This window comes from Cyanistes caeruleus, chromosome 4 (assembly GCF_971803275.1).
Source record: "Cyanistes caeruleus chromosome 4, bCyaCae1.hap1.1, whole genome shotgun sequence".
Classification (NCBI taxonomy): Eukaryota; Metazoa; Chordata; class Aves; order Passeriformes; family Paridae; genus Cyanistes; species Cyanistes caeruleus.
The window spans coordinates 84,030,254-84,057,621 of NC_141704.1; the positions used below are offsets into that span (position 1 = coordinate 84,030,254).

The 27,368-nt window shown below is 57.1% G+C and overlaps 1 long non-coding RNA gene across 1 annotated transcript in view; it reads left to right on the forward strand.

Annotated features, from left to right (window-relative positions):
• Nucleotides 1-27,368, forward strand: part of LOC147653839 (uncharacterized) — a 70,938-nt gene that overhangs the window by 42,755 nt on the left and 815 nt on the right. The gene's annotated exons all lie outside the window — the stretch shown is intronic.

Consider the following 27,368-nt stretch of genomic DNA (forward strand, 5'->3'; position numbering starts at 1 on the left):
TTCTGTTTTATTTTTGGTAGCTGACGAAGAGACGACAGCCTGGCGATGGCAGGAACTTCCCGGATAGCCAGGCGGCCTTCCTTGGCGCTCCGTGTGGATCCTCCCCAGCGGGCATCCGAGAGCTGAGTCAAAGGCTACGACCCGCAGAGGGGATGAAAGCGGGGTGCCGGGTCGGGGCGGTTCAGGCTGTGGCCCCTTAGGCTGCACGGTGGGAGAGCCTCACTTTTGTTCACAGTGCTGAGGTGTGCAGGACAGAGCAGCCTCTGGGCGCGTCGTGTCACTCGTCCATCGTGCCTTCTGTGTCTTTTGTGCCTCCTGTGTTGTATGTGCTTTCCCTTATCCCTTCTGGGGGCTTACCAGAAACCCCAGCAACACTTATAACATCTCCAATCTCTGGGCTCCTCAGCTTGGCAGCTCTCAGAGGCCTTGGAATCGCGTCTCTTTGGACAAGCATCCGATTGGATGTCTTTTAGACCTCTTGTTCCGAGCTGTGTCAACAGCCGTGCGCCGCGAGGATCCATTGTTGCGGCTTAGGACTTGAAGAAACGCAAAGATAGGTAGAGGATTGCGGCCATAAGATTCTTGGGCCTCCGTCTTGGCGGTTCCTGGAGTTTGTCATTCTGTCAGCATCTTCTTCCTCCCGGGTTCTGCGAGCTTCATCAGCTCGCCTTCATTCTCACCCGGCTCATCTCATTCCGCATTCTCTCAGTCCTTGTGGCCGTCCTTGTGGCCCAGAGTTTTGTCTCCCCATTGTGTCCCCTCGTCCGTTGTGTGGTGTGTCACGGGTGTCTGGGTGTAGTTGTCCCGGAGCTGCTCTGCCCTGCTGCCCAGCCTGGCTGTAGGTGTAAAAGGCCAAGTCCAAGGCAATTTGTGACTGAAATTTGTGATGTAATTTGAAATTTGTAATGTCAGTTGTAGTTAGAGTCTAGAACATATCCCTAGAGCAACGCAAGATGTCTGGAGCTGTGAAGTTACCCTGCAGCACTTTGCCTTTTGTCTCAGCTCTCTTTCAGATGCGGACGGATGAAATCGGTGGCAGAGCGCCCCATCCAGGGTAAGGGGGTTCCCCTGAGAAGGTAAGTCAATGTTTGTCTTTGCAGGGCAACTGGAACCGGTCCCTGTGTTGTTACAGGTCTCCTCTTTGTCTTTATTTTTAGGAAATAGAGCTGGCTAGCAGCAGTCAAGGTGAAGCGGGCAAGGTGAGCGTTGACCGGTGGAGGGAGGCTGTTGTTATCGCTGGGCTCTCAGTTTCTGGTGCAACGCCAAGCGTCCCTTCTTGTTTGCATGCTTTAGGCGGTCCAGTCGCGTTTCGTCGAGACCCCGTCGCCAGCCGGCCGGCACGCCTGCTTCGCCGCTCCCGTGAGCCCTGCGGAAGCGTCACAGGGACCGCGTGACGGAGCCTTTTCCACGTAAAGGGGCCGTGTGGGTGGCCTTCAGGAAGGGGCCGAGGGCTTCCCGTGAGTTGGGGATGTCAGGAGGAGGAGCGAGGGCCTGTTCAAGTCTCAGCAACGCCACATTACTTTTTCTTCTCTTAACTCAGGCGCGCCCTGCGACGGCGCTGCCTGGTCCCGGCGTGGCCGTATCGTGCGGCCTCAGGACACGGCCGTTCGCAGGAGACCGTGAGTAGCGGAATTGTCGGGTTTTGGCCGACGCCCTGCACAGATCAGCTGCTGATTTTCTGTTTTATTTTTGGTAGCTGACGAAGAGACGACAGCCTGGCGATGGCAGGAACTTCCCGGGTAGCCAGGCGGCCTTCCTTGGCGCTCCGTGTGGATCCTCCCCAGCGGGCATCCGAGAGCTGAGTCAAAGGCTACGACCCGCAGAGGGGATGAAAGCGGGGTGCCGGGTCGGGGCGGTTCAGGCTGTGGCCCCTTAGGCTGCACGGTGGGAGAGCCTCACTTTTGTTCACAGTGCTGAGGTGTGCAGGACAGAGCAGCCTCTGGGCGCGTCCTGTCACTCGTCCATCGTGCCTTCTGTGTCTTTTGTGCCTCCTGTGTTGTATGTGCTTTCCCTTATCCCTTCTGGGGGCTTACCAGAAACCCCAGCAACACTTATAACATCTCCAATCTCTGGGCTCCTCAGCTTGGCAGCTCTCAGAGGCCTTGGAATCGCGTCTCTTTGGACAAGCATCCGATTGGATGTCTTTTAGACCTCTTGTTCCGAGCTGTGTCAACAGCCGTGCGCCGCGAGGATCCATTGTTGCGGCTTAGGACTTGAAGAAACGCAAAGATAGGTAGAGGATTGCGGCCATAAGATTCTTGGGCCTCCGTCTTGGCGGTTCCTGGAGTTTGTCATTCTGTCAGCATCTTCTTCCTCCCGGGTTCTGCGAGCTTCATCAGCTCGCCTTCATTCTCACCCAGCTCATCTTGTTCCGCATTCTCTCAGTCCTTGCGGCCGTTCTTGTGGCCCAGAATTTTGTCTCCCCATTGTGTCCCCTCGTCGGTTGTCTGGTGTGTCACGGGTGTCTGGGTGTAGTTGTCCCGGAGCTGCTCTGCCCTGCTGCCCAGCCTGGCTGTAGGTGTAAAAGGCCAAGTCCAAGGCCCCTGTAATTTGAAATTTGTGATGTAGGGTGTAGTTGGGGTCTAGAACATATCCCTAGAGCAACGCAAGATGTCTGGAGCTGTGAAGTTACCCTGCAGCACTTTGCCTTTTGTCTCAGCTCTCTTTCAGATGCGGACGGATGAAATCGGTGGCAGAGCGCCCCATCCAGGGTAAGGGGGTTCCCCTGAGAAGGTAAGTCAATGTTTGTCTTTGCAGGGCAACTGGAACCGGTCCCTGTGTTGTTACAGGTCTCCTCTTTGTCTTTATTTTTAGGAAATAGAGCCGGCTAGCAGCAGTCAAGGTGAAGCGGGCAAGGTGAGCGTTGACCGGTGGAGGGAGGCTGTTGTTATCGCTGGGCTCTCAGTTTCTGGTGCAACGCCAAGCGTCCCTTCTTGTTTGCATGCTTTAGGCGGTCCAGTCGCGTTTCGTCGAGACCCCGTCGCCAGCCGGCCGGCACGGCACGCCTGCTTCGCCGCTCCCGTGAGCCCTGCGGAAGCGTCACAGGGGACCGCGTGACGGAGCCTTTTCCACGTAAAGGGGCCGTGTGGGTGGCCTTCAGGAAGGGGCCGAGGGCTTCCCGTGAGTTGGGGATGTCGGGAGGAGGAGCGAGGGCCTGTTCAAGTCTCAGCAACGCCACATCACTTTTTCTTCTCTTAACTCAGGCGCGCCCTGCGACGGCGCTGCCTGGTCCCGGCGTGGCCGTATCGTGCGGCCTCAGGACACGGCCGTTCGCAGGAGACCGTGAGTAGCGGAATTGTCGGGTTTTGGCCGACGCCCTGCACAGATCAGCTGCTGATTTTCTGTTTTATTTTTGGTAGCTGACGGAGAGACGACAGCCTGGCGATGGCAGGAACTTCCTGGATAGCCAGGCGGCCTTCCTTGGCGCTCCGTGTGGATCCTCCCCAGCGGGCATCCGAGAGCTGAGTCAAAGGCTACGACCCGCAGAGGGGATGAAAGCGGGGTGCCGGGTCGGGACTTGTGACCTGGGATATCTGAGTCAGCTTTGGGGACGGGGAGGTCCAGGCTGTGGCCCCTTAAGCCGCACGGTGGGAGAGCCTCACTTTTGTTCACCGTGCTGAGGTGTGCAGGACAGAGCAGCCTCTGGGCGCGTCGTGTCACTCGTCCATCGTGCCTTCTGTGTCTTTTGTGCCTCCTGTGTCTTTTGTGCCTCCCCTTATCCCTTCTGGGGGCTTACCAGAAACCCCAGCAACACTTATAACATCTCCAATCTCTGGGCTCCTCGGCTCGGCAGCTCTCAGAGGCCTTGGAATCGCGTCTCTCTTGACAAGCATCCGATTGGATGTCTTTTAGACCTCTTGTTCCGAGCTGTGTCAACAGCCGTGCGCCGCGAGGATCCATTGTTGCGGCTTAGGACTTGAAGAAACGCAAAGATAGGTAGAGGATTGCGGCCATAAGATTCTTGGGCCTCCGTCTTGGCGGTTCCTGGAGTTTGTCATTCTGTCAGCATCTTCTTCCTCCCGGGTTCTGCGAGCTTCATCAGCTCGCCTTCATTCTCACCCGGCTCATCTCATTCCGCATTCTCTCAGTCCTTGCGGCCGTTCTTGTGGCCCAGAATTTTGTCTCCCCATTGTGTCCCCTCGTCGGTTGTCTGGTGTGTCACGGGTGTCTGGGTGTAGTTGTCCCGGAGCTGCTCTGCCCTGCTGCCCAGCCTGGCTGTAGGTGTAAAAGGCCAAGTCCAAGGCAATTTGTGACTGAAATTTGTGATGTAATTTGAAATTTGTAATGTCAGTTGTAGTTAGAGTCTAGAACATATCCCTAGAGCAACGCAAGATGTCTGGAGCTGTGAAGTTACCCTGCAGCACTTTGCCTTTTGTCTCAGCTCTCTTTCAGATGCGGACGGATGAAATCGGTGGCAGAGCGCCCCATCCAGGGTAAGGGGGTTCCCCTGAGAAGGTAAGTCAATGTTTGTCTTTGCAGGGCAACTGGAACCGGTCCCTGTGTTGTTACAGGTCTCCTCTTTGTCTTTATTTTTAGGAAATAGAGCTGGCTAGCAGCAGTCAAGGTGAAGCGGGCAAGGTGAGCGTTGACCGGTGGAGGGAGGCTGTTGTTATCGCTGGGCTCTCAGTTTCTGGTGCAACGCCAAGCGTCCCTTCTTGTTTGCATGCTTTAGGCGGTCCAGTCGCGTTTCGTCGAGACCCCGTCGCCAGCCGGCCGGCACGCCTGCTTCGCCGCTCCCGTGAGCCCTGCGGAAGCGTCACAGGGACCGCGTGACGGAGCCTTTTCCACGTAAAGGGGCCGTGTGGGTGGCCTTCAGGAAGGGGCCGAGGGCTTCCCGTGAGTTGGGGATGTCAGGAGGAGGAGCGAGGGCCTGTTCAAGTCTCAGCAACGCCACATTACTTTTTCTTCTCTTAACTCAGGCGCGCCCTGCAACGGCGCTGCCTGGTCCCGGCGTGGCCGTATCGTGCGGCCTCAGGACACGGCCGTTCGCAGGAGACCGTGAGTAGCGGAATTGTCGGGTTTTGGCCGACGCCCTGCACAGATCAGCTGCTGATTTTCTGTTTTATTTTTGGTAGCTGACGAAGAGACGACAGCCTGGCGATGGCAGGAACTTCCCGGATAGCCAGGCGGCCTTCCTTGGCGCTCCGTGTGGATCCTCCCCAGCGGGCATCCGAGAGCTGAGTCAAAGGCTACGACCCGCAGAGGGGATGAAAGCGGGGTGCCGGGTCGGGGCGGTTCAGGCTGTGGCCCCTTAGGCTGCACGGTGGGAGAGCCTCACTTTTGTTCACAGTGCTGAGGTGTGCAGGACAGAGCAGCCTCTGGGCGCGTCGTGTCACTCGTCCATCGTGCCTTCTGTGTCTTTTGTGCCTCCTGTGTTGTATGTGCTTTCCCTTATCCCTTCTGGGGGCTTACCAGAAACCCCAGCAACACTTATAACATCTCCAATCTCTGGGCTCCTCAGCTTGGCAGCTCTCAGAGGCCTTGGAATCGCGTCTCTTTGGACAAGCATCCGATTGGATGTCTTTTAGACCTCTTGTTCCGAGCTGTGTCAACAGCCGTGCGCCGCGAGGATCCATTGTTGCGGCTTAGGACTTGAAGAAACGCAAAGATAGGTAGAGGATTGCGGCCATAAGATTCTTGGGCCTCCGTCTTGGCGGTTCCTGGAGTTTGTCATTCTGTCAGCATCTTCTTCCTCCCGGGTTCTGCGAGCTTCATCAGCTCGCCTTCATTCTCACCCGGCTCATCTCATTCCGCATTCTCTCAGTCCTTGTGGCCGTCCTTGTGGCCCAGAGTTTTGTCTCCCCATTGTGTCCCCTCGTCCGTTGTGTGGTGTGTCACGGGTGTCTGGGTGTAGTTGTCCCGGAGCTGCTCTGCCCTGCTGCCCAGCCTGGCTGTAGGTGTAAAAGGCCAAGTCCAAGGCAATTTGTGACTGAAATTTGTGATGTAATTTGAAATTTGTAATGTCAGTTGTAGTTAGAGTCTAGAACATATCCCTAGAGCAACGCAAGATGTCTGGAGCTGTGAAGTTACCCTGCAGCACTTTGCCTTTTGTCTCAGCTCTCTTTCAGATGCGGACGGATGAAATCGGTGGCAGAGCGCCCCATCCAGGGTAAGGGGGTTCCCCTGAGAAGGTAAGTCAATGTTTGTCTTTGCAGGGCAACTGGAACCGGTCCCTGTGTTGTTACAGGTCTCCTCTTTGTCTTTATTTTTAGGAAATAGAGCTGGCTAGCAGCAGTCAAGGTGAAGCGGGCAAGGTGAGCGTTGACCGGTGGAGGGAGGCTGTTGTTATCGCTGGGCTCTCAGTTTCTGGTGCAACGCCAAGCGTCCCTTCTTGTTTGCATGCTTTAGGCGGTCCAGTCGCGTTTCGTCGAGACCCCGTCGCCAGCCGGCCGGCACGCCTGCTTCGCCGCTCCCGTGAGCCCTGCGGAAGCGTCACAGGGACCGCGTGACGGAGCCTTTTCCACGTAAAGGGGCCGTGTGGGTGGCCTTCAGGAAGGGGCCGAGGGCTTCCCGTGAGTTGGGGATGTCAGGAGGAGGAGCGAGGGCCTGTTCAAGTCTCAGCAACGCCACATTACTTTTTCTTCTCTTAACTCAGGCGCGCCCTGCGACGGCGCTGCCTGGTCCCGGCGTGGCCGTATCGTGCGGCCTCAGGACACGGCCGTTCGCAGGAGACCGTGAGTAGCGGAATTGTCGGGTTTTGGCCGACGCCCTGCACAGATCAGCTGCTGATTTTCTGTTTTATTTTTGGTAGCTGACGAAGAGACGACAGCCTGGCGATGGCAGGAACTTCCCGGGTAGCCAGGCGGCCTTCCTTGGCGCTCCATGTGGATCCTCCCCAGCGGGCATCCGAGAGCTGAGTCAAAGGCTACGACCCGCAGAGGGGATGAAAGCGGGGTGCCGGGTCGGGGCGGTTCAGGCTGTGGCGCCTTAGGCTGCACGGTGGGAGAGCCTCACTTTTGTTCACAGTGCTGAGGTGTGCAGGACAGAGCAGCCTCTGGGCGCGTCCTGTCACTCGTCCATCGTGCCTTCTGTGTCTTTTGTGCCTCCTGTGTTGTATGTGCTTTCCCTTATCCCTTCTGGGGGCTTACCAGAAACCCCAGCAACACTTATAACATCTCCAATCTCTGGGCTCCTCAGCTTGGCAGCTCTCAGAGGCCTTGGAATCGCGTCTCTTTGGACAAGCATCCGATTGGATGTCTTTTAGACCTCTTGTTCCGAGCTGTGTCAACAGCCGTGCGCCGCGAGGATCCATTGTTGCGGCTTAGGACTTGAAGAAACGCAAAGATAGGTAGAGGATTGCGGCCTTAAGATTCTTGGGCCTCCGTCTTGGGGGTTCCTGGAGTTTGTCATTCTGTCAGCATCTTCTTCCTCCCGGGTTCTGCGAGCTTCATCAGCTCGCCTTCATTCTCACCCAGCTCATCTTGTTCCGCATTCTCTCAGTCCTTGCGGCCGTTCTTGTGGCCCAGAATTTTGTCTCCCCATTGTGTCCCCTCGTCGGTTGTCTGGTGTGTCACGGGTGTCTGGGTGTAGTTGTCCCGGAGCTGCTCTGCCCTGCTGCCCAGCCTGGCTGTAGGTGTAAAAGGCCAAGTCCAAGGCCCCTGTAATTTGAAATTTGTGATGTAGGGTGTAGTTGGGGTCTAGAACATATCCCTAGAGCAACGCAAGATGTCTGGAGCTGTGAAGTTACCCTGCAGCACTTTGCCTTTTGTCTCAGCTCTCTTTCAGATGCGGACGGATGAAATCGGTGGCAGAGCGCCCCATCCAGGGTAAGGGGGTTCCCCCGAGAAGGTAAGTCAATGTTTGTCTTTGCAGGGCAACTGGAACCGGTCCCTGTGTTGTTACAGGTCTCCTCTTTGTCTTTATTTTTAGGAAATAGAGCCGGCTAGCAGCAGTCAAGGTGAAGCGGGCAAGGTGAGCGTTGACCGGTGGAGGGAGGCTGTTGTTATCGCTGGGCTCTCAGTTTCTGGTGCAACGCCAAGCGTCCCTTCTTGTTTGCATGCTTTAGGCGGTCCAGTCGCGTTTCGTCGAGACCCCGTCGCCAGCCGGCCGGCACGCCTGCTTCGCCGCTCCCGTGAGCCCTGCGGAAGCGTCACAGGGACCGCGTGACGGAGCCTTTTCCACGTAAAGGGGCCGTGTGGGTGGCCTTCAGGAAGGGGCCGAGGGCTTCCCGTGAGTTGGGGATGTCAGGAGGAGGAGCGAGGGCCTGTTCAAGTCTCAGCAACGCCACATTACTTTTTCTTCTCTTAACTCAGGCGCGCCCTGCAACGGCGCTGCCTGGTCCCGGCGTGGCCGTATCATGCGGCCTCAGGACACGGCCGTTCGCAGGAGACCGTGAGTAGCGGAATTGTCGGGTTTTGGCCGACGCCCTGCACAGATCAGCTGCTGATTTTCTGTTTTATTTTTGGTAGCTGACGAAGAGACGACAGCCTGGCGATGGCAGGAACTTCCCGGATAGCCAGGCGGCCTTCCTTGGCGCTCCGTGTGGATCCTCCCCAGCGGGCATCCGAGAGCTGAGTCAAAGGCTACGACCCGCAGAGGGGATGAAAGCGGGGTGCCGGGTCGGGGCGGTTCAGGCTGTGGCCCCTTAGGCTGCACGGTGGGAGAGCCTCACTTTTGTTCACAGTGCTGAGGTGTGCAGGACAGAGCAGCCTCTGGGCGCGTCGTGTCACTCGTCCATCGTGCCTTCTGTGTCTTTTGTGCCTCCTGTGTTGTATGTGCTTTCCCTTATCCCTTCTGGGGGCTTACCAGAAACCCCAGCAACACTTATAACATCTCCAATCTCTGGGCTCCTCAGCTTGGCAGCTCTCAGAGGCCTTGGAATCGCGTCTCTTTGGACAAGCATCCGATTGGATGTCTTTTAGACCTCTTGTTCCGAGCTGTGTCAACAGCCGTGCGCCGCGAGGATCCATTGTTGCGGCTTAGGACTTGAAGAAACGCAAAGATAGGTAGAGGATTGCGGCCATAAGATTCTTGGGCCTCCGTCTTGGCGGTTCCTGGAGTTTGTCATTCTGTCAGCATCTTCTTCCTCCCGGGTTCTGCGAGCTTCATCAGCTCGCCTTCATTCTCACCCGGCTCATCTCATTCCGCATTCTCTCAGTCCTTGTGGCCGTCCTTGTGGCCCAGAGTTTTGTCTCCCCATTGTGTCCCCTCGTCCGTTGTGTGGTGTGTCACGGGTGTCTGGGTGTAGTTGTCCCGGAGCTGCTCTGCCCTGCTGCCCAGCCTGGCTGTAGGTGTAAAAGGCCAAGTCCAAGGCAATTTGTGACTGAAATTTGTGATGTAATTTGAAATTTGTAATGTCAGTTGTAGTTAGAGTCTAGAACATATCCCTAGAGCAACGCAAGATGTCTGGAGCTGTGAAGTTACCCTGCAGCACTTTGCCTTTTGTCTCAGCTCTCTTTCAGATGCGGACGGATGAAATCGGTGGCAGAGCGCCCCATCCAGGGTAAGGGGGTTCCCCTGAGAAGGTAAGTCAATGTTTGTCTTTGCAGGGCAACTGGAACCGGTCCCTGTGTTGTTACAGGTCTCCTCTTTGTCTTTATTTTTAGGAAATAGAGCTGGCTAGCAGCAGTCAAGGTGAAGCGGGCAAGGTGAGCGTTGACCGGTGGAGGGAGGCTGTTGTTATCGCTGGGCTCTCAGTTTCTGGTGCAACGCCAAGCGTCCCTTCTTGTTTGCATGCTTTAGGCGGTCCAGTCGCGTTTCGTCGAGACCCCGTCGCCAGCCGGCCGGCACGCCTGCTTCGCCGCTCCCGTGAGCCCTGCGGAAGCGTCACAGGGACCGCGTGACGGAGCCTTTTCCACGTAAAGGGGCCGTGTGGGTGGCCTTCAGGAAGGGGCCGAGGGCTTCCCGTGAGTTGGGGATGTCAGGAGGAGGAGCGAGGGCCTGTTCAAGTCTCAGCAACGCCACATTACTTTTTCTTCTCTTAACTCAGGCGCGCCCTGCGACGGCGCTGCCTGGTCCCGGCGTGGCCGTATCGTGCGGCCTCAGGACACGGCCGTTCGCAGGAGACCGTGAGTAGCGGAATTGTCGGGTTTTGGCCGACGCCCTGCACAGATCAGCTGCTGATTTTCTGTTTTATTTTTGGTAGCTGACGAAGAGACGACAGCCTGGCGATGGCAGGAACTTCCCGGGTAGCCAGGCGGCCTTCCTTGGCGCTCCGTGTGGATCCTCCCCAGCGGGCATCCGAGAGCTGAGTCAAAGGCTACGACCCGCAGAGGGGATGAAAGCGGGGTGCCGGGTCGGGGCGGTTCAGGCTGTGGCGCCTTAGGCTGCACGGTGGGAGAGCCTCACTTTTGTTCACAGTGCTGAGGTGTGCAGGACAGAGCAGCCTCTGGGCGCGTCCTGTCACTCGTCCATCGTGCCTTCTGTGTCTTTTGTGCCTCCTGTGTTGTATGTGCTTTCCCTTATCCCTTCTGGGGGCTTACCAGAAACCCCAGCAACACTTATAACATCTCCAATCTCTGGGCTCCTCAGCTTGGCAGCTCTCAGAGGCCTTGGAATCGCGTCTCTTTGGACAAGCATCCGATTGGATGTCTTTTAGACCTCTTGTTCCGAGCTGTGTCAACAGCCGTGCGCCGCGAGGATCCATTGTTGCGGCTTAGGACTTGAAGAAACGCAAAGATAGGTAGAGGATTGCGGCCTTAAGATTCTTGGGCCTCCGTCTTGGGGGTTCCTGGAGTTTGTCATTCTGTCAGCATCTTCTTCCTCCCGGGTTCTGCGAGCTTCATCAGCTCGCCTTCATTCTCACCCAGCTCATCTTGTTCCGCATTCTCTCAGTCCTTGCGGCCGTTCTTGTGGCCCAGAATTTTGTCTCCCCATTGTGTCCCCTCGTCGGTTGTCTGGTGTGTCACGGGTGTCTGGGTGTAGTTGTCCCGGAGCTGCTCTGCCCTGCTGCCCAGCCTGGCTGTAGGTGTAAAAGGCCAAGTCCAAGGCCCCTGTAATTTGAAATTTGTGATGTAGGGTGTAGTTGGGGTCTAGAACATATCCCTAGAGCAACGCAAGATGTCTGGAGCTGTGAAGTTACCCTGCAGCACTTTGCCTTTTGTCTCAGCTCTCTTTCAGATGCGGACGGATGAAATCGGTGGCAGAGCGCCCCATCCAGGGTAAGGGGGTTCCCCCGAGAAGGTAAGTCAATGTTTGTCTTTGCAGGGCAACTGGAACCGGTCCCTGTGTTGTTACAGGTCTCCTCTTTGTCTTTATTTTTAGGAAATAGAGCCGGCTAGCAGCAGTCAAGGTGAAGCGGGCAAGGTGAGCGTTGACCGGTGGAGGGAGGCTGTTGTTATCGCTGGGCTCTCAGTTTCTGGTGCAACGCCAAGCGTCCCTTCTTGTTTGCATGCTTTAGGCGGTCCAGTCGCGTTTCGTCGAGACCCCGTCGCCAGCCGGCCGGCACGGCACGCCTGCTTCGCCGCTCCCGTGAGCCCTGCGGAAGCGTCACAGGGGACCGCGTGACGGAGCCTTTTCCACGTAAAGGGGCCGTGTGGGTGGCCTTCAGGAAGGGGCCGAGGGCTTCCCGTGAGTTGGGGATGTCGGGAGGAGGAGAGAGGGCCTGTTCAAGTCTCAGCAACGCCACATCACTTTTTCTTCTCTTAACTCAGGCGCGCCCTGCGACGACGCTGCCTGGTCCCGGCGTGGCCGTATCGTGCGGCCTCAGGACACGGCCGTTCGCAGGAGACCGTGAGTAGCGGAATTGTCGGGTTTTGGCCGACGCCCTGCACAGATCAGCTGCTGATTTTCTGTTTTATTTTTGGTAGCTGACGGAGAGACGACAGCCTGGCGATGGCAGGAACTTCCTGGATAGCCAGGCGGCCTTCCTTGGCGCTCCGTGTGGATCCTCCCCAGCGGGCATCCGAGAGCTGAGTCAAAGGCTACGACCCGCAGAGGGGATGAAAGCGGGGTGCCGGGTCGGGGCGGTTCAGGCTGTGGCGCCTTAGGCTGCACGGTGGGAGAGCCTCACTTTTGTTCACAGTGCTGAGGTGTGCAGGACAGAGCAGCCTCTGGGCGCGTCCTGTCACTCGTCCATCGTGCCTTCTGTGTCTTTTGTGCCTCCTGTGTTGTATGTGCTTTCCCTTATCCCTTCTGGGGGCTTACCAGAAACCCCAGCAACACTTATAACATCTCCAATCTCTGGGCTCCTCAGCTTGGCAGCTCTCAGAGGCCTTGGAATCGCGTCTCTTTGGACAAGCATCCGATTGGATGTCTTTTAGACCTCTTGTTCCGAGCTGTGTCAACAGCCGTGCGCCGCGAGGATCCATTGTTGCGGCTTAGGACTTGAAGAAACGCAAAGATAGGTAGAGGATTGCGGCCTTAAGATTCTTGGGCCTCCGTCTTGGCGGTTCCTGGAGTTTGTCATTCTGTCAGCATCTTCTTCCTCCCGGGTTCTGCGAGCTTCATCAGCTCGCCTTCATTCTCACCCGGCTCATCTTGTTCCGCATTCTCTCAGTCCTTGCGGCCGTTCTTGTGGCCCAGAATTTTGTCTCCCCATTGTGTCCCCTCGTCGGTTGTCTGGTGTGTCACGGGTGTCTGGGTGTAGTTGTCCCGGAGCTGCTCTGCCCTGCTGCCCAGCCTGGCTGTAGGTGTAAAAGGCCAAGTCCAAGGCCCCTGTAATTTGAAATTTGTGATGTAGGGTGTAGTTGGGGTCTAGAACATATCCCTAGAGCAACGCAAGATGTCTGGAGCTGTGAAGTTACCCTGCAGCACTTTGCCTTTTGTCTCAGCTCTCTTTCAGATGCGGACGGATGAAATCGGTGGCAGAGCGCCCCATCCAGGGTAAGGGGGTTCCCCTGAGAAGGTAAGTCAATGTTTGTCTTTGCAGGGCAACTGGAACCGGTCCCTGTGTTGTTACAGGTCTCCTCTTTGTCTTTATTTTTAGGAAATAGAGCCGGCTAGCAGCAGTCAAGGTGAAGCGGGCAAGGTGAGCGTTGACCGGTGGAGGGAGGCTGTTGTTATCGCTGGGCTCTCAGTTTCTGGTGCAACGCCAAGCGTCCCTTCTTGTTTGCATGCTTTAGGCGGTCCAGTCGCGTTTCGTCGAGACCCCGTCGCCAGCCGGCCGGCACGGCACGCCTGCTTCGCCGCTCCCGTGAGCCCTGCGGAAGCGTCACAGGGGACCGCGTGACGGAGCCTTTTCCACGTAAAGGGGCCGTGTGGGTGGCCTTCAGGAAGGGGCCGAGGGCTTCCCGTGAGTTGGGGATGTCGGGAGGAGGAGCGAGGGCCTGTTCAAGTCTCAGCAACGCCACATCACTTTTTCTTCTCTTAACTCAGGCGCGCCCTGCGACGACGCTGCCTGGTCCCGGCGTGGCCGTATCGTGCGGCCTCAGGACACGGCCGTTCGCAGGAGACCGTGAGTAGCGGAATTGTCGGGTTTTGGCCGACGCCCTGCACAGATCAGCTGCTGATTTTCTGTTTTATTTTTGGTAGCTGACGGAGAGACGACAGCCTGGCGATGGCAGGAACTTCCTGGATAGCCAGGCGGCCTTCCTTGGCGCTCCGTGTGGATCCTCCCCAGCGGGCATCCGAGAGCTGAGTCAAAGGCTACGACCCGCAGAGGGGATGAAAGCGGGGTGCCGGGTCGGGGCGGTTCAGGCTGTGGCGCCTTAGGCTGCACGGTGGGAGAGCCTCACTTTTGTTCACAGTGCTGAGGTGTGCAGGACAGAGCAGCCTCTGGGCGCGTCGTGTCACTCGTCCATCGTGCCTTCTGTGTCTTTTGTGCCTCCTGTGTTGTATGTGCTTTCCCTTATCCCTTCTGGGGGCTTACCAGAAACCCCAGCAACACTTATAACATCTCCAATCTCTGGGCTCCTCAGCTTGGCAGCTCTCAGAGGCCTTGGAATCGCGTCTCTTTGGACAAGCATCCGATTGGATGTCTTTTAGACCTCTTGTTCCGAGCTGTGTCAACAGCCGTGCGCCGCGAGGATCCATTGTTGCGGCTTAGGACTTGAAGAAACGCAAAGATAGGTAGAGGATTGCAGCCTTAAGATTCTTGGGCCTCCGTCTTGGCGGTTCCTGGAGTTTGTCATTCTGTCAGCATCTTCTTCCTCCCGGGTTCTGCGAGCTTCATCAGCTCGCCTTCATTCTCACCCGGCTCATCTTGTTCCGCATTCTCTCAGTCCTTGCGGCCGTTCTTGTGGCCCAGAATTTTGTCTCCCCATTGTGTCCCCTCGTCGGTTGTCTGGTGTGTCACGGGTGTCTGGGTGTAGTTGTCCCGGAGCTGCTCTGCCCTGCTGCCCAGCCTGGCTGTAGGTGTAAAAGGCCAAGTCCAAGGCCCCTGTAATTTGAAATTTGTGATGTAGGGTGTAGTTGGGGTCTAGAACATATCCCTAGAGCAACGCAAGATGTCTGGAGCTGTGAAGTTACCCTGCAGCACTTTGCCTTTTGTCTCAGCTCTCTTTCAGATGCGGACGGATGAAATCGGTGGCAGAGCGCCCCATCCAGGGTAAGGGGGTTCCCCCGAGAAGGTAAGTCAATGTTTGTCTTTGCAGGGCAACTGGAACCGGTCCCTGTGTTGTTACAGGTCTCCTCTTTGTCTTTATTTTTAGGAAATAGAGCCGGCTAGCAGCAGTCAAGGTGAAGCGGGCAAGGTGAGCGTTGACCGGTGGAGGGAGGCTGTTGTTATCGCTGGGCTCTCAGTTTCTGGTGCAACGCCAAGCGTCCCTTCTTGTTTGCGTGCTTTAGGCGGTCCAGTCGCGTTTCGTCGAGACCCCGTCGCCAGCCGGCCGGCACGGCACGCCTGCTTCGCCGCTCCCGTGAGCCCTGCGGAAGCGTCACAGGGGACCGCGTGACGGAGCCTTTTCCACGTAAAGGGGCCGTGTGGGTGGCCTTCAGGAAGGGGCCGAGGGCTTCCCGTGAGTTGGGGATGTCGGGAGGAGGAGCGAGGGCCTGTTCAAGTCTCAGCAACGCCACATCACTTTTTCTTCTCTTAACTCAGGCGCGCCCTGCGACGACGCTGCCTGGTCCCGACGTGGCCGTATCGTGCGGCCTCAGGACACGGCCGTTCGCAGGAGACCGTGAGTAGCGGAATTGTCGGGTTTTGGCCGACGCCCTGCACAGATCAGCTGCTGATTTTCTGTTTTATTTTTGGTAGCTGACGGAGAGACGACAGCCTGGCGATGGCAGGAACTTCCTGGATAGCCAGGCGGCCTTCCTTGGCGCTCCGTGTGGATCCTCCCCAGCGGGCATCCGAGAGCTGAGTCAAAGGCTACGACCCGCAGAGGGGATGAAAGCGGGGTGCCGGGTCGGGACTTGTGACCTGGGATATCTGAGTCAGCTTTGGGGACGGGGAGGTCCAGGCTGTGGCCCCTTAAGCCGCACGGTGGGAGAGCCTCACTTTTGTTCACCGTGCTGAGGTGTGCAGGACAGAGCAGCCTCTGGGCGCGTCGTGTCACTCGTCCATCGTGCCTTCTGTGTCTTTTGTGCCTCCTGTGTTGTATGTGCCTTCCCTTATCCCTTCTGGGGGCTTACCAGAAACCCCAGCAACACTTATAACATCTCCAATCTCTGGGCTCCTCGGCTCGGCAGCTCTCAGAGGCCTTGGAATCGCGTCTCTCTTGACAAGCATCCGATTGGATGTCTTTTAGACCTCTTGTTCCGAGCTGTGTCAACAGCCGTGCGCCGCGAGGATCCATTGTTGCGGCTTAGGACTTGAAGAAACGCAAAGATAGGTAGAGGATTGCGGCCATAAGATTCTTGGGCCTCCGTCTTGGCAGTTCCTGGAGTTTGTCATTCTGTCAGCATCTTCTTCCTCCCGGGTTCTGCGAGCTTCATCAGCTCGCCTTCATTCTCACCCGGCTCATCTCATTCCGCATTCTCTCAGTCCTTGTGGCCGTCCTTGTGGCCCAGAGTTTTGTCTCCCCATTGTGTCCCCTCGTCGGTTGTCTGGTGTGTCACGGGTGTCTGGGTGTAGTTGTCCCGGAGCTGCTCTGCCCTGCTGCCCAGCCTGGCTGTAGGTGTAAAAGGCCAAGTCCAAGGCAATTTGTGACTGAAATTTGTGATGTAATTTGAAATTTGTAATGTCAGTTGTAGTTAGAGTCTAGAACATATCCCTAGAGCAACGCAAGATGTCTGGAGCTGTGAAGTTACCCTGCAGCACTTTGACTTTTGTCTCAGCTCTCTTTCAGATGCGGACGGATGAAATCGGTGGCAGAGCGCCCCATCCAGGGTAAGGGGGTTCCCCTGAGAAGGTAAGTCAATGTTTGTCTTTGCAGGGCAACTGGAACCGGTCCCTGTGTTGTTACAGGTCTCCTCTTTGTCTTTATTTTTAGGAAATAGAGCCGGCTAGCAGCAGTCAAGGTGAAGCGGGCAAGGTGAGCGTTGACCGGTGGAGGGAGGCTGTTGTTATCGCTGGGCTCTCAGTTTCTGGTGCAACGCCAAGCGTCCCTTCTTGTTTGCATGCTTTAGGCGGTCCAGTCGCGTTTCGTCGAGACCCCGTCGCCAGCCGGTCGGCACGCCTGCTTCGCCGCTCCCGTGAGCCCTGCGGAAGCGTCACAGGGACCGCGTGACGGAGCCTTTTCCACGTAAAGGGGCCGTGTGGGTGGCCTTCAGGAAGGGGCCGAGGGCTTCCCGTGAGTTGGGGATGTCAGGAGGAGGAGCGAGGGCCTGTTCAAGTCTCAGCAACGCCACATTACTTTTTCTTCTCTTAACTCAGGCGCGCCCTGCGACGGCGCTGCCTGGTCCCGGCGTGGCCGTATCGTGCGGCCTCAGGACACGGCCGTTCGCAGGAGACCGTGAGTAGCGGAATTGTCGGGTTTTGGCCGACGCCCTGCACAGATCAGCTGCTGATTTTCTGTTTTATTTTTGGTAGCTGACGAAGAGACGACAGCCTGGCGATGGCAGGAACTTCCCGGGTAGCCAGGCGGCCTTCCTTGGCGCTCCGTGTGGATCCTCCCCAGCGGGCATCCGAGAGCTGAGTCAAAGGCTACGACCCGCAGAGGGGATGAAAGCGGGGTGCCGGGTCGGGGCGGTTCAGGCTGTGGCCCCTTAGGCTGCACGGTGGGAGAGCCTCACTTTTGTTCACAGTGCTGAGGTGTGCAGGACAGAGCAGCCTCTGGGCGCGTCCTGTCACTCGTCCATCGTGCCTTCTGTGTCTTTTGTGCCTCCTGTGTTGTATGTGCCTTCCCTTATCCCTTCTGGGGGCTTACCAGAAACCCCAGCAACACTTATAACATCTCCAATCTCTGGGCTCCTCAGCTTGGCAGCTCTCAGAGGCCTTGGAATCGCGTCTCTTTGGACAAGCATCCGATTGGATGTCTTTTAGACCTCTTGTTCCGAGCTGTGTCAACAGCCGTGCGCCGCGAGGATCCATTGTTGCGGCTTAGGACTTGAAGAAACGCAAAGATAGGTAGAGGATTGCGGCCATAAGATTCTTGGGCCTCCGTCTTGGCGGTTCCTGGAGTTTGTCATTCTGTCAGCATCTTCTTCCTCCCGGGTTCTGCGAGCTTCATCAGCTCGCCTTCATTCTCACCCGGCTCATCTTGTTCCGCATTCTCTCAGTCCTTGCGGCCGTTCTTGTGGCCCAGAATTTTGTCTCCCCATTGTGTCCCCTCGTCGGTTGTCTGGTGTGTCACGGGTGTCTGGGTGTAGTTGTCCCGGAGCTGCTCTGCCCTGCTGCCCAGCCTGGCTGTAGGTGTAAAAGGCCAAGTCCAAGGCCCCTGTAATTTGAAATTTGTGATGTAGGGTGTAGTTGGGGTCTAGAACATATCCCTAGAGCAACGCAAGATGTCTGGAGCTGTGAAGTTACCCTGCAGCACTTTGCCTTTTGTCTCAGCTCTCTTTCAGATGCGGACGGATGAAATCGGTGGCAGAGCGCCCCATCCAGGGTAAGGGGGTTCCCCTGAGAAGGTAAGTCAATGTTTGTCTTTGCAGGGCAACTGGAACCGGTCCCTGTGTTGTTACAGGTCTCCTCTTTGTCTTTATTTTTAGGAAATAGAGCCGGCTAGCAGCAGTCAAGGTGAAGCGGGCAAGGTGAGCGTTGACCGGTGGAGGGAGGCTGTTGTTATCGCTGGGCTCTCAGTTTCTGGTGCAACGCCAAGCGTCCCTTCTTGTTTGCATGCTTTAGGCGGTCCAGTCGCGTTTCGTCGAGACCCCGTCGCCAGCCGGCCGGCACGCCTGCTTCGCCACTCCCGTGAGCCCTGCGGAAGCGTCACAGGGACCGCGTGACGGAGCCTTTTCCACGTAAAGGGGCCGTGTGGGTGGCCTTCAGGAAGGGGCCGAGGGCTTCCCGTGAGTTGGGGATGTCAGGAGGAGGAGCGAGGGCCTGTTCAAGTCTCAGCAACGCCACATTACTTTTTCTTCTCTTAACTCAGGCGCGCCCTGCGACGGCGCTGCCTGGTCCCGGCGTGGCCGTATCGTGCGGCCTCAGGACACGGCCGTTCGCAGGAGACCGTGAGTAGCGGAATTGTCGGGTTTTGGCCGACGCCCTGCACAGATCAGCTGCTGATTTTCTGTTTTATTTTTGGTAGCTGACGAAGAGACGACAGCCTGGCGATGGCAGGAACTTCCCGGGTAGCCAGGCGGCCTTCCTTGGCGCTCCGTGTGGATCCTCCCCAGCGGGCATCCGAGAGCTGAGTCAAAGGCTACGACCCGCAGAGGGGATGAAAGCGGGGTGCCGGGTCGGGGCGGTTCAGGCTGTGGCCCCTTAGGCTGCACGGTGGGAGAGCCTCACTTTTGTTCACAGTGCTGAGGTGTGCAGGACAGAGCAGCCTCTGGGCGCGTCCTGTCACTCGTCCATCGTGCCTTCTGTGTCTTTTGTGCCTCCTGTGTTGTATGTGCTTTCCCTTATCCCTTCTGGGGGCTTACCAGAAACCCCAGCAACACTTATAACATCTCCAATCTCTGGGCTTCTCAGCTTGGCAGCTCTCAGAGGCCTTGGAATCGCGTCTCTTTGGACAAGCATCCGATTGGATGTCTTTTAGACCTCTTGTTCCGAGCTGTGTCAACAGCCGTGCGCCGCGAGGATCCATTGTTGCGGCTTAGGACTTGAAGAAACGCAAAGATAGGTAGAGGATTGCGGCCATAAGATTCTTGGGCCTCCGTCTTGGCGGTTCCTGGAGTTTGTCATTCTGTCAGCATCTTCTTCCTCCCGGGTTCTGCGAGCTTCATCAGCTCGCCTTCATTCTCACCCGGCTCATCTTGTTCCGCATTCTCTCAGTCCTTGCGGCCGTTCTTGTGGCCCAGAATTTTGTCTCCCCATTGTGTCCCCTCGTCGGTTGTCTGGTGTGTCACGGGTGTCTGGGTGTAGTTGTCCCGGAGCTGCTCTGCCCTGCTGCCCAGCCTGGCTGTAGGTGTAAAAGGCCAAGTCCAAGGCCCCTGTAATTTGAAATTTGTGATGTAGGGTGTAGTTGGGGTCTAGAACATATCCCTAGAGCAACGCAAGATGTCTGGAGCTGTGAAGTTACCCTGCAGCACTTTGCCTTTTGTCTCAGCTCTCTTTCAGATGCGGACGGATGAAATCGGTGGCAGAGCGCCCCATCCAGGGTAAGGGGGTTCCCCTGAGAAGGTAAGTCAATGTTTGTCTTTGCAGGGCAACTGGAACCAGTCCCTGTGTTGTTACAGGTCTCCTCTTTGTCTTTATTTTTAGGAAATAGAGCCGGCTAGCAGCAGTCAAGGTGAAGCGGGCAAGGTGAGCGTTGACCGGTGGAGGGAGGCTGTTGTTATCGCTGGGCTCTCAGTTTCTGGTGCAACGCCAAGCGTCCCTTCTTGTTTGCATGCTTTAGGCGGTCCAGTCGCGTTTCGTCGAGACCCCGTCGCCAGCCGGCCGGCACGCCTGCTTCGCCGCTCCCGTGAGCCCTGCGGAAGCGTCACAGGGACCGCGTGACGGAGCCTTTTCCACGTAAAGGGGCCGTGTGGGTGGCCTTCAGGAAGGGGCCGAGGGCTTCCCGTGAGTTGGGGATGTCAGGAGGAGGAGCGAGGGCCTGTTCAAGTCTCAGCAACGCCACATTACTTTTTCTTCTCTTAACTCAGGCGCGCCCTGCGACGGCGCTGCCTGGTCCCGGCGTGGCCGTATCGTGCGGCCTCAGGACACGGCCGTTCGCAGGAGACCGTGAGTAGCGGAATTGTCGGGTTTTGGCCGACGCCCTGCACAGATCAGCTGCTGATTTTCTGTTTTATTTTTGGTAGCTGACGAAGAGACGACAGCCTGGCGATGGCAGGAACTTCCCGGGTAGCCAGGCGGCCTTCCTTGGCGCTCCGTGTGGATCCTCCCCAGCGGGCATCCGAGAGCTGAGTCAAAGGCTACGACCCGCAGAGGGGATGAAAGCGGGGTGCCGGGTCGGGGCGGTTCAGGCTGTGGCCCCTTAGGCTGCACGGTGGGAGAGCCTCACTTTTGTTCACAGTGCTGAGGTGTGCAGGACAGAGCAGCCTCTGGGCGCGTCCTGTCACTCGTCCATCGTGCCTTCTGTGTCTTTTGTGCCTCCTGTGTTGTATGTGCTTTCCCTTATCCCTTCTGGGGGCTTACCAGAAACCCCAGCAACACTTATAACATCTCCAATCTCTGGGCTCCTCAGCTTGGCAGCTCTCAGAGGCCTTGGAATCGCGTCTCTTTGGACAAGCATCCGATTGGATGTCTTTTAGACCTCTTGTTCCGAGCTGTGTCAACAGCCGTGCGCCGCGAGGATCCATTGTTGCGGCTTAGGACTTGAAGAAACGCAAAGATAGGTAGAGGATTGCGGCCATAAGATTCTTGGGCCTCCGTCTTGGCGGTTCCTGGAGTTTGTCATTCTGTCAGCATCTTCTTCCTCCCGGGTTCTGCGAGCTTCATCAGCTCGCCTTCATTCTCACCCGGCTCATCTTGTTCCGCATTCTCTCAGTCCTTGCGGCCGTTCTTGTGGCCCAGAATTTTGTCTCCCCATTGTGTCCCCTCGTCGGTTGTCTGGTGTGTCACGGGTGTCTGGGTGTAGTTGTCCCGGAGCTGCTCTGCCCTGCTGCCCAGCCTGGCTGTAGGTGTAAAAGGCCAAGTCCAAGGCCCCTGTAATTTGAAATTTGTGATGTAGGGTGTAGTTGGGGTCTAGAACATATCCCTAGAGCAACGCAAGATGTCTGGAGCTGTGAAGTTACCCTGCAGCACTTTGCCTTTTGTCTCAGCTCTCTTTCAGATGCGGACGGATGAAATCGGTGGCAGAGCGCCCCATCCAGGGTAAGGGGGTTCCCCTGAGAAGGTAAGTCAATGTTTGTCTTTGCAGGGCAACTGGAACCGGTCCCTGTGTTGTTACAGGTCTCCTCTTTGTCTTTATTTTTAGGAAATAGAGCCGGCTAGCAGCAGTCAAGGTGAAGCGGGCAAGGTGAGCGTTGACCGGTGGAGGGAGGCTGTTGTTATCGCTGGGCTCTCAGTTTCTGGTGCAACGCCAAGCGTCCCTTCTTGTTTGCATGCTTTAGGCGGTCCAGTCGCGTTTCGTCGAGACCCCGTCGCCAGCCAGCCGGCACGGCACGCCTGCTTCGCCGCTCCCGTGAGCCCTGCGGAAGCGTCACAGGGGACCGCGTGACGGAGCCTTTTCCACGTAAAGGGGCCGTGTGGGTGGCCTTCAGGAAGGGGCCGAGGGCTTCCCGTGAGTTGGGGATGTCGGGAGGAGGAGCGAGGGCCTGTTCAAGTCTCAGCAACGCCACATTACTTTTTCTTCTCTTAACTCAGGCGCGCCCTGCGACGACGCTGCCTGGTCCCGGCGTGGCCGTATCGTGCGGCCTCAGGACACGGCCGTTCGCAGGAGACCGTGAGTAGCGGAATTGTCGGGTTTTGGCCGACGCCCTGCACAGATCAGCTGCTGATTTTCTGTTTTATTTTTGGTAGCTGACGGAGAGACGACAGCCTGGCGATGGCAGGAACTTCCTGGATAGCCAGGCGGCCTTCCTTGGCGCTCCGTGTGGATCCTCCCCAGCGGGCATCCGAGAGCTGAGTCAAAGGCTACGACCCGCAGAGGGGATGAAAGCGGGGTGCCGGGTCGGGACTTGTGACCTGGGATATCTGAGTCAGCTTTGGGGACGGGGAGGTCCAGGCTGTGGCCCCTTAAGCCGCACGGTGGGAGAGCCTCACTTTTGTTCACCGTGCTGAGGTGTGCAGGACAGAGCAGCCTCTGGGCGCGTCGTGTCACTCGTCCATCGTGCCTTCTGTGTCTTTTGTGCCTCCTGTGTTGTATGTGCCTTCCCTTATCCCTTCTGGGGGCTTACCAGAAACCCCAGCAACACTTATAACATCTCCAATCTCTGGGCTCCTCGGCTCGGCAGCTCTCAGAGGCCTTGGAATCGCGTCTCTCTTGACAAGCATCCGATTGGATGTCTTTTAGACCTCTTGTTCCGAGCTGTGTCAACAGCCGTGCGCCGCGAGGATCCATTGTTGCGGCTTAGGACTTGAAGAAACGCAAAGATAGGTAGAGGATTGCGGCCATAAGATTCTTGGGCCTCCGTCTTGGCGGTTCCTGGAGTTTGTCATTCTGTCAGCATCTTCTTCCTCCCGGGTTCTGCGAGCTTCATCAGCTCGCCTTCATTCTCACCCGGCTCATCTCATTCCGCATTCTCTCAGTCCTTGTGGCCGTCCTTGTGGCCCAGAGTTTTGTCTCCCCATTGTGTCCCCTCGTCCGTTGTGTGGTGTGTCACGGGTGTCTGGGTGTAGTTGTCCCGGAGCTGCTCTGCCCTGCTGCCCAGCCTGGCTGTAGGTGTAAAAGGCCAAGTCCAAGGCAATTTGTGACTGAAATTTGTGATGTAATTTGAAATTTGTAATGTCAGTTGTAGTTAGAGTCTAGAACATATCCCTAGAGCAACGCAAGATGTCTGGAGCTGTGAAGTTACCCTGCAGCACTTTGACTTTTGTCTCAGCTCTCTTTCAGATGCGGACGGATGAAATCGGTGGCAGAGCGCCCCATCCAGGGTAAGGGGGTTCCCCTGAGAAGGTAAGTCAATGTTTGTCTTTGCAGGGCAACTGGAACCGGTCCCTGTGTTGTTACAGGTCTCCTCTTTGTCTTTATTTTTAGGAAATAGAGCCGGCTAGCAGCAGTCAAGGTGAAGCGGGCAAGGTGAGCGTTGACCGGTGGAGGGAGGCTGTTGTTATCGCTGGGCTCTCAGTTTCTGGTGCAACGCCAAGCGTCCCTTCTTGTTTGCATGCTTTAGGCGGTCCAGTCGCGTTTCGTCGAGACCCCGTCGCCAGCCGGTCGGCACGCCTGCTTCGCCGCTCCCGTGAGCCCTGCGGAAGCGTCACAGGGACCGCGTGACGGAGCCTTTTCCACGTAAAGGGGCCGTGTGGGTGGCCTTCAGGAAGGGGCCGAGGGCTTCCCGTGATTTGGGGATGTCAGGAGGAGGAGCGAGGGCCTGTTCAAGTCTCAGCAACGCCACATTACTTTTTCTTCTCTTAACTCAGGCGCGCCCTGCGACGGCGCTGCCTGGTCCCGGCGTGGCCGTATCGTGCGGCCTCAGGACACGGCCGTTCGCAGGAGACCGTGAGTAGCGGAATTGTCGGGTTTTGGCCGACGCCCTGCACAGATCAGCTGCTGATTTTCTGTTTTATTTTTGGTAGCTGACGAAGAGACGACAGCCTGGCGATGGCAGGAACTTCCCGGGTAGCCAGGCGGCCTTCCTTGGCGCTCCGTGTGGATCCTCCCCAGCGGGCATCCGAGAGCTGAGTCAAAGGCTACGACCCGCAGAGGGGATGAAAGCGGGGTGCCGGGTCGGGGCGGTTCAGGCTGTGGCCCCTTAGGCTGCACGGTGGGAGAGCCTCACTTTTGTTCACAGTGCTGAGGTGTGCAGGACAGAGCAGCCTCTGGGCGCGTCCTGTCACTCGTCCATCGTGCCTTCTGTGTCTTTTGTGCCTCCTGTGTTGTATGTGCTTTCCCTTATCCCTTCTGGGGGCTTACCAGAAACCCCAGCAACACTTATAACATCTCCAATCTCTGGGCTCCTCAGCTTGGCAGCTCTCAGAGGCCTTGGAATCGCGTCTCTTTGGACAAGCATCCGATTGGATGTCTTTTAGACCTCTTGTTCCGAGCTGTGTCAACAGCCGTGCGCCGCGAGGATCCATTGTTGCGGCTTAGGACTTGAAGAAACGCAAAGATAGGTAGAGGATTGCGGCCATAAGATTCTTGGGCCTCCGTCTTGGCGGTTCCTGGAGTTTGTCATTCTGTCAGCATCTTCTTCCTCCCGGGTTCTGCGAGCTTCATCAGCTCGCCTTCATTCTCACCCGGCTCATCTTGTTCCGCATTCTCTCAGTCCTTGCGGCCGTTCTTGTGGCCCAGAATTTTGTCTCCCCATTGTGTCCCCTCGTCGGTTGTCTGGTGTGTCACGGGTGTCTGGGTGTAGTTGTCCCGGAGCTGCTCTGCCCTGCTGCCCAGCCTGGCTGTAGGTGTAAAAGGCCAAGTCCAAGGCCCCTGTAATTTGAAATTTGTGATGTAGGGTGTAGTTGGGGTCTAGAACATATCCCTAGAGCAACGCAAGATGTCTGGAGCTGTGAAGTTACCCTGCAGCACTTTGCCTTTTGTCTCAGCTCTCTTTCAGATGCGGACGGATGAAATCGGTGGCAGAGCGCCCCATCCAGGGTAAGGGGGTTCCCCTGAGAAGGTAAGTCAATGTTTGTCTTTGCAGGGCAACTGGAACCGGTCCCTGTGTTGTTACAGGTCTCCTCTTTGTCTTTATTTTTAGGAAATAGAGCCGGCTAGCAGCAGTCAAGGTGAAGCGGGCAAGGTGAGCGTTGACCGGTGGAGGGAGGCTGTTGTTATCGCTGGGCTCTCAGTTTCTGGTGCAACGCCAAGCGTCCCTTCTTGTTTGCATGCTTTAGGCGGTCCAGTCGCGTTTCGTCGAGACCCCGTCGCCAGCCGGCCGGCACGGCACGCCTGCTTCGCCGCTCCCGTGAGCCCTGCGGAAGCGTCACAGGGGACCGCGTGACGGAGCCTTTTCCACGTAAAGGGGCCGTGTGGGTGGCCTTCAGGAAGGGGCCGAGGGCTTCCCGTGAGTTGGGGATGTCGGGAGGAGGAGCGAGGGCCTGTTCAAGTCTCAGCAACGCCACATCACTTTTTCTTCTCTTAACTCAGGCGCGCCCTGCGACGACGCTGCCTGGTCCCGGCGTGGCCGTATCGTGCGGCCTCAGGACACGGCCGTTCGCAGGAGACCGTGAGTAGCGGAATTGTCGGGTTTTGGCCGACGCCCTGCACAGATCAGCTGCTGATTTTCTGTTTTATTTTTGGTAGCTGACGGAGAGACGACAGCCTGGCGATGGCAGGAACTTCCTGGATAGCCAGGCGGCCTTCCTTGGCGCTCCGTGTGGATCCTCCCCAGCGGGCATCCGAGAGCTGAGTCAAAGGCTACGACCCGCAGAGGGGATGAAAGCGGGGTGCCGGGTCGGGACTTGTGACCTGGGATATCTGAGTCAGCTTTGGGGACGGGGAGGTCCAGGCTGTGGCCCCTTAAGCCGCACGGTGGGAGAGCCTCACTTTTGTTCACCGTGCTGAGGTGTGCAGGACAGAGCAGCCTCTGGGCGCGTCGTGTCACTCGTCCATCGTGCCTTCTGTGTCTTTTGTGCCTCCTGTGTTGTATGTGCCTTCCCTTATCCCTTCTGGGGGCTTACCAGAAACCCCAGCAACACTTATAACATCTCCAATCTCTGGGCTCCTCGGCTCGGCAGCTCTCAGAGGCCTTGGAATCGCGTCTCTCTTGACAAGCATCCGATTGGATGTCTTTTAGACCTCTTGTTCCGAGCTGTGTCAACAGCCGTGCGCCGCGAGGATCCATTGTTGCGGCTTAGGACTTGAAGAAACGCAAAGATAGGTAGAGGATTGCGGCCATAAGATTCTTGGGCCTCCGTCTTGGCGGTTCCTGGAGTTTGTCATTCTGTCAGCATCTTCTTCCTCCCGGGTTCTGCGAGCTTCATCAGCTCGCCTTCATTCTCACCCGGCTCATCTCATTCTGCATTCTCTCAGTCCTTGTGGCCGTCCTTGTGGCCCAGAGTTTTGTCTCCCCATTGTGTCCCCTCGTCGGTTGTCTGGTGTGTCACGGGTGTCTGGGTGTAGTTGTCCCGGAGCTGCTCTGCCCTGCTGCCCAGCCTGGCTGTAGGTGTAAAAGGCCAAGTCCAAGGCAATTTGTGACTGAAATTTGTGATGTAATTTGAAATTTGTAATGTCAGTTGTAGTTAGAGTCTAGAACATATCCCTAGAGCAACGCAAGATGTCTGGAGCTGTGAAGTTACCCTGCAGCACTTTGCCTTTTGTCTCAGCTCTCTTTCAGATGCGGACGGATGAAATCGGTGGCAGAGCGCCCCATCCAGGGTAAGGGGGTTCCCCTGAGAAGGTAAGTCAATGTTTGTCTTTGCAGGGCAACTGGAACCGGTCCCTGTGTTGTTACAGGTCTCCTCTTTGTCTTTATTTTTAGGAAATAGAGCCGGCTAGCAGCAGTCAAGGTGAAGCGGGCAAGGTGAGCGTTGACCGGTGGAGGGAGGCTGTTGTTATCGCTGGGCTCTCAGTTTCTGGTGCAACGCCAAGCGTCCCTTCTTGTTTGCATGCTTTAGGCGGTCCAGTCGCGTTTCGTCGAGACCCCGTCGCCAGCCGGTCGGCACGCCTGCTTCGCCGCTCCCGTGAGCCCTGCGGAAGCGTCACAGGGACCGCGTGACGGAGCCTTTTCCACGTAAAGGGGCCGTGTGGGTGGCCTTCAGGAAGGGGCCGAGGGCTTCCCGTGATTTGGGGATGTCAGGAGGAGGAGCGAGGGCCTGTTCAAGTCTCAGCAACGCCACATTACTTTTTCTTCTCTTAACTCAGGCGCGCCCTGCGACGGCGCTGCCTGGTCCCGGCGTGGCCGTATCGTGCGGCCTCAGGACACGGCCGTTCGCAGGAGACCGTGAGTAGCGGAATTGTCGGGTTTTGGCCGACGCCCTGCACAGATCAGCTGCTGATTTTCTGTTTTATTTTTGGTAGCTGACGGAGAGACGACAGCCTGGCGATGGCAGGAACTTCCCGGATAGCCAGGCGGCCTTCCTTGGCGCTCCGTGTGGATCCTCCCCAGCGGGCATCCGAGAGCTGAGTCAAAGGCTATGACCCGCAGAGGGGATGAAAGCCGGGTGCCGGCTCGGGGCGGTTCAGGCTGTGGCCCCTTAGGCCGCACGGTGGGAGAGCCTCACTTTTGTTCACAGTGCTGAGGTGTGCAGGACAGAGCAGCCTCTGGGCGCGTCGTGTCACTCGTCCATCGTGCCTTCTGTGTCTTTTGTGCCTCCTGTGTTGTATGTGCCTTCCCTTATCCCTTCTGGGGGCTTACCAGAAACCCCAGCAACACTTATAACATCTCCAATCTCTGGGCTCCTCGGCTCGGCAGCTCTCAGAGGCCTTGGAATCGCGTCTCTTTTGACAAGCATCCGATTGGATGTCTTTTAGACCTCTTGTTCCGAGCTGTGTCAACAGCCGTGCGCCGCGAGGATCCATTGTTGC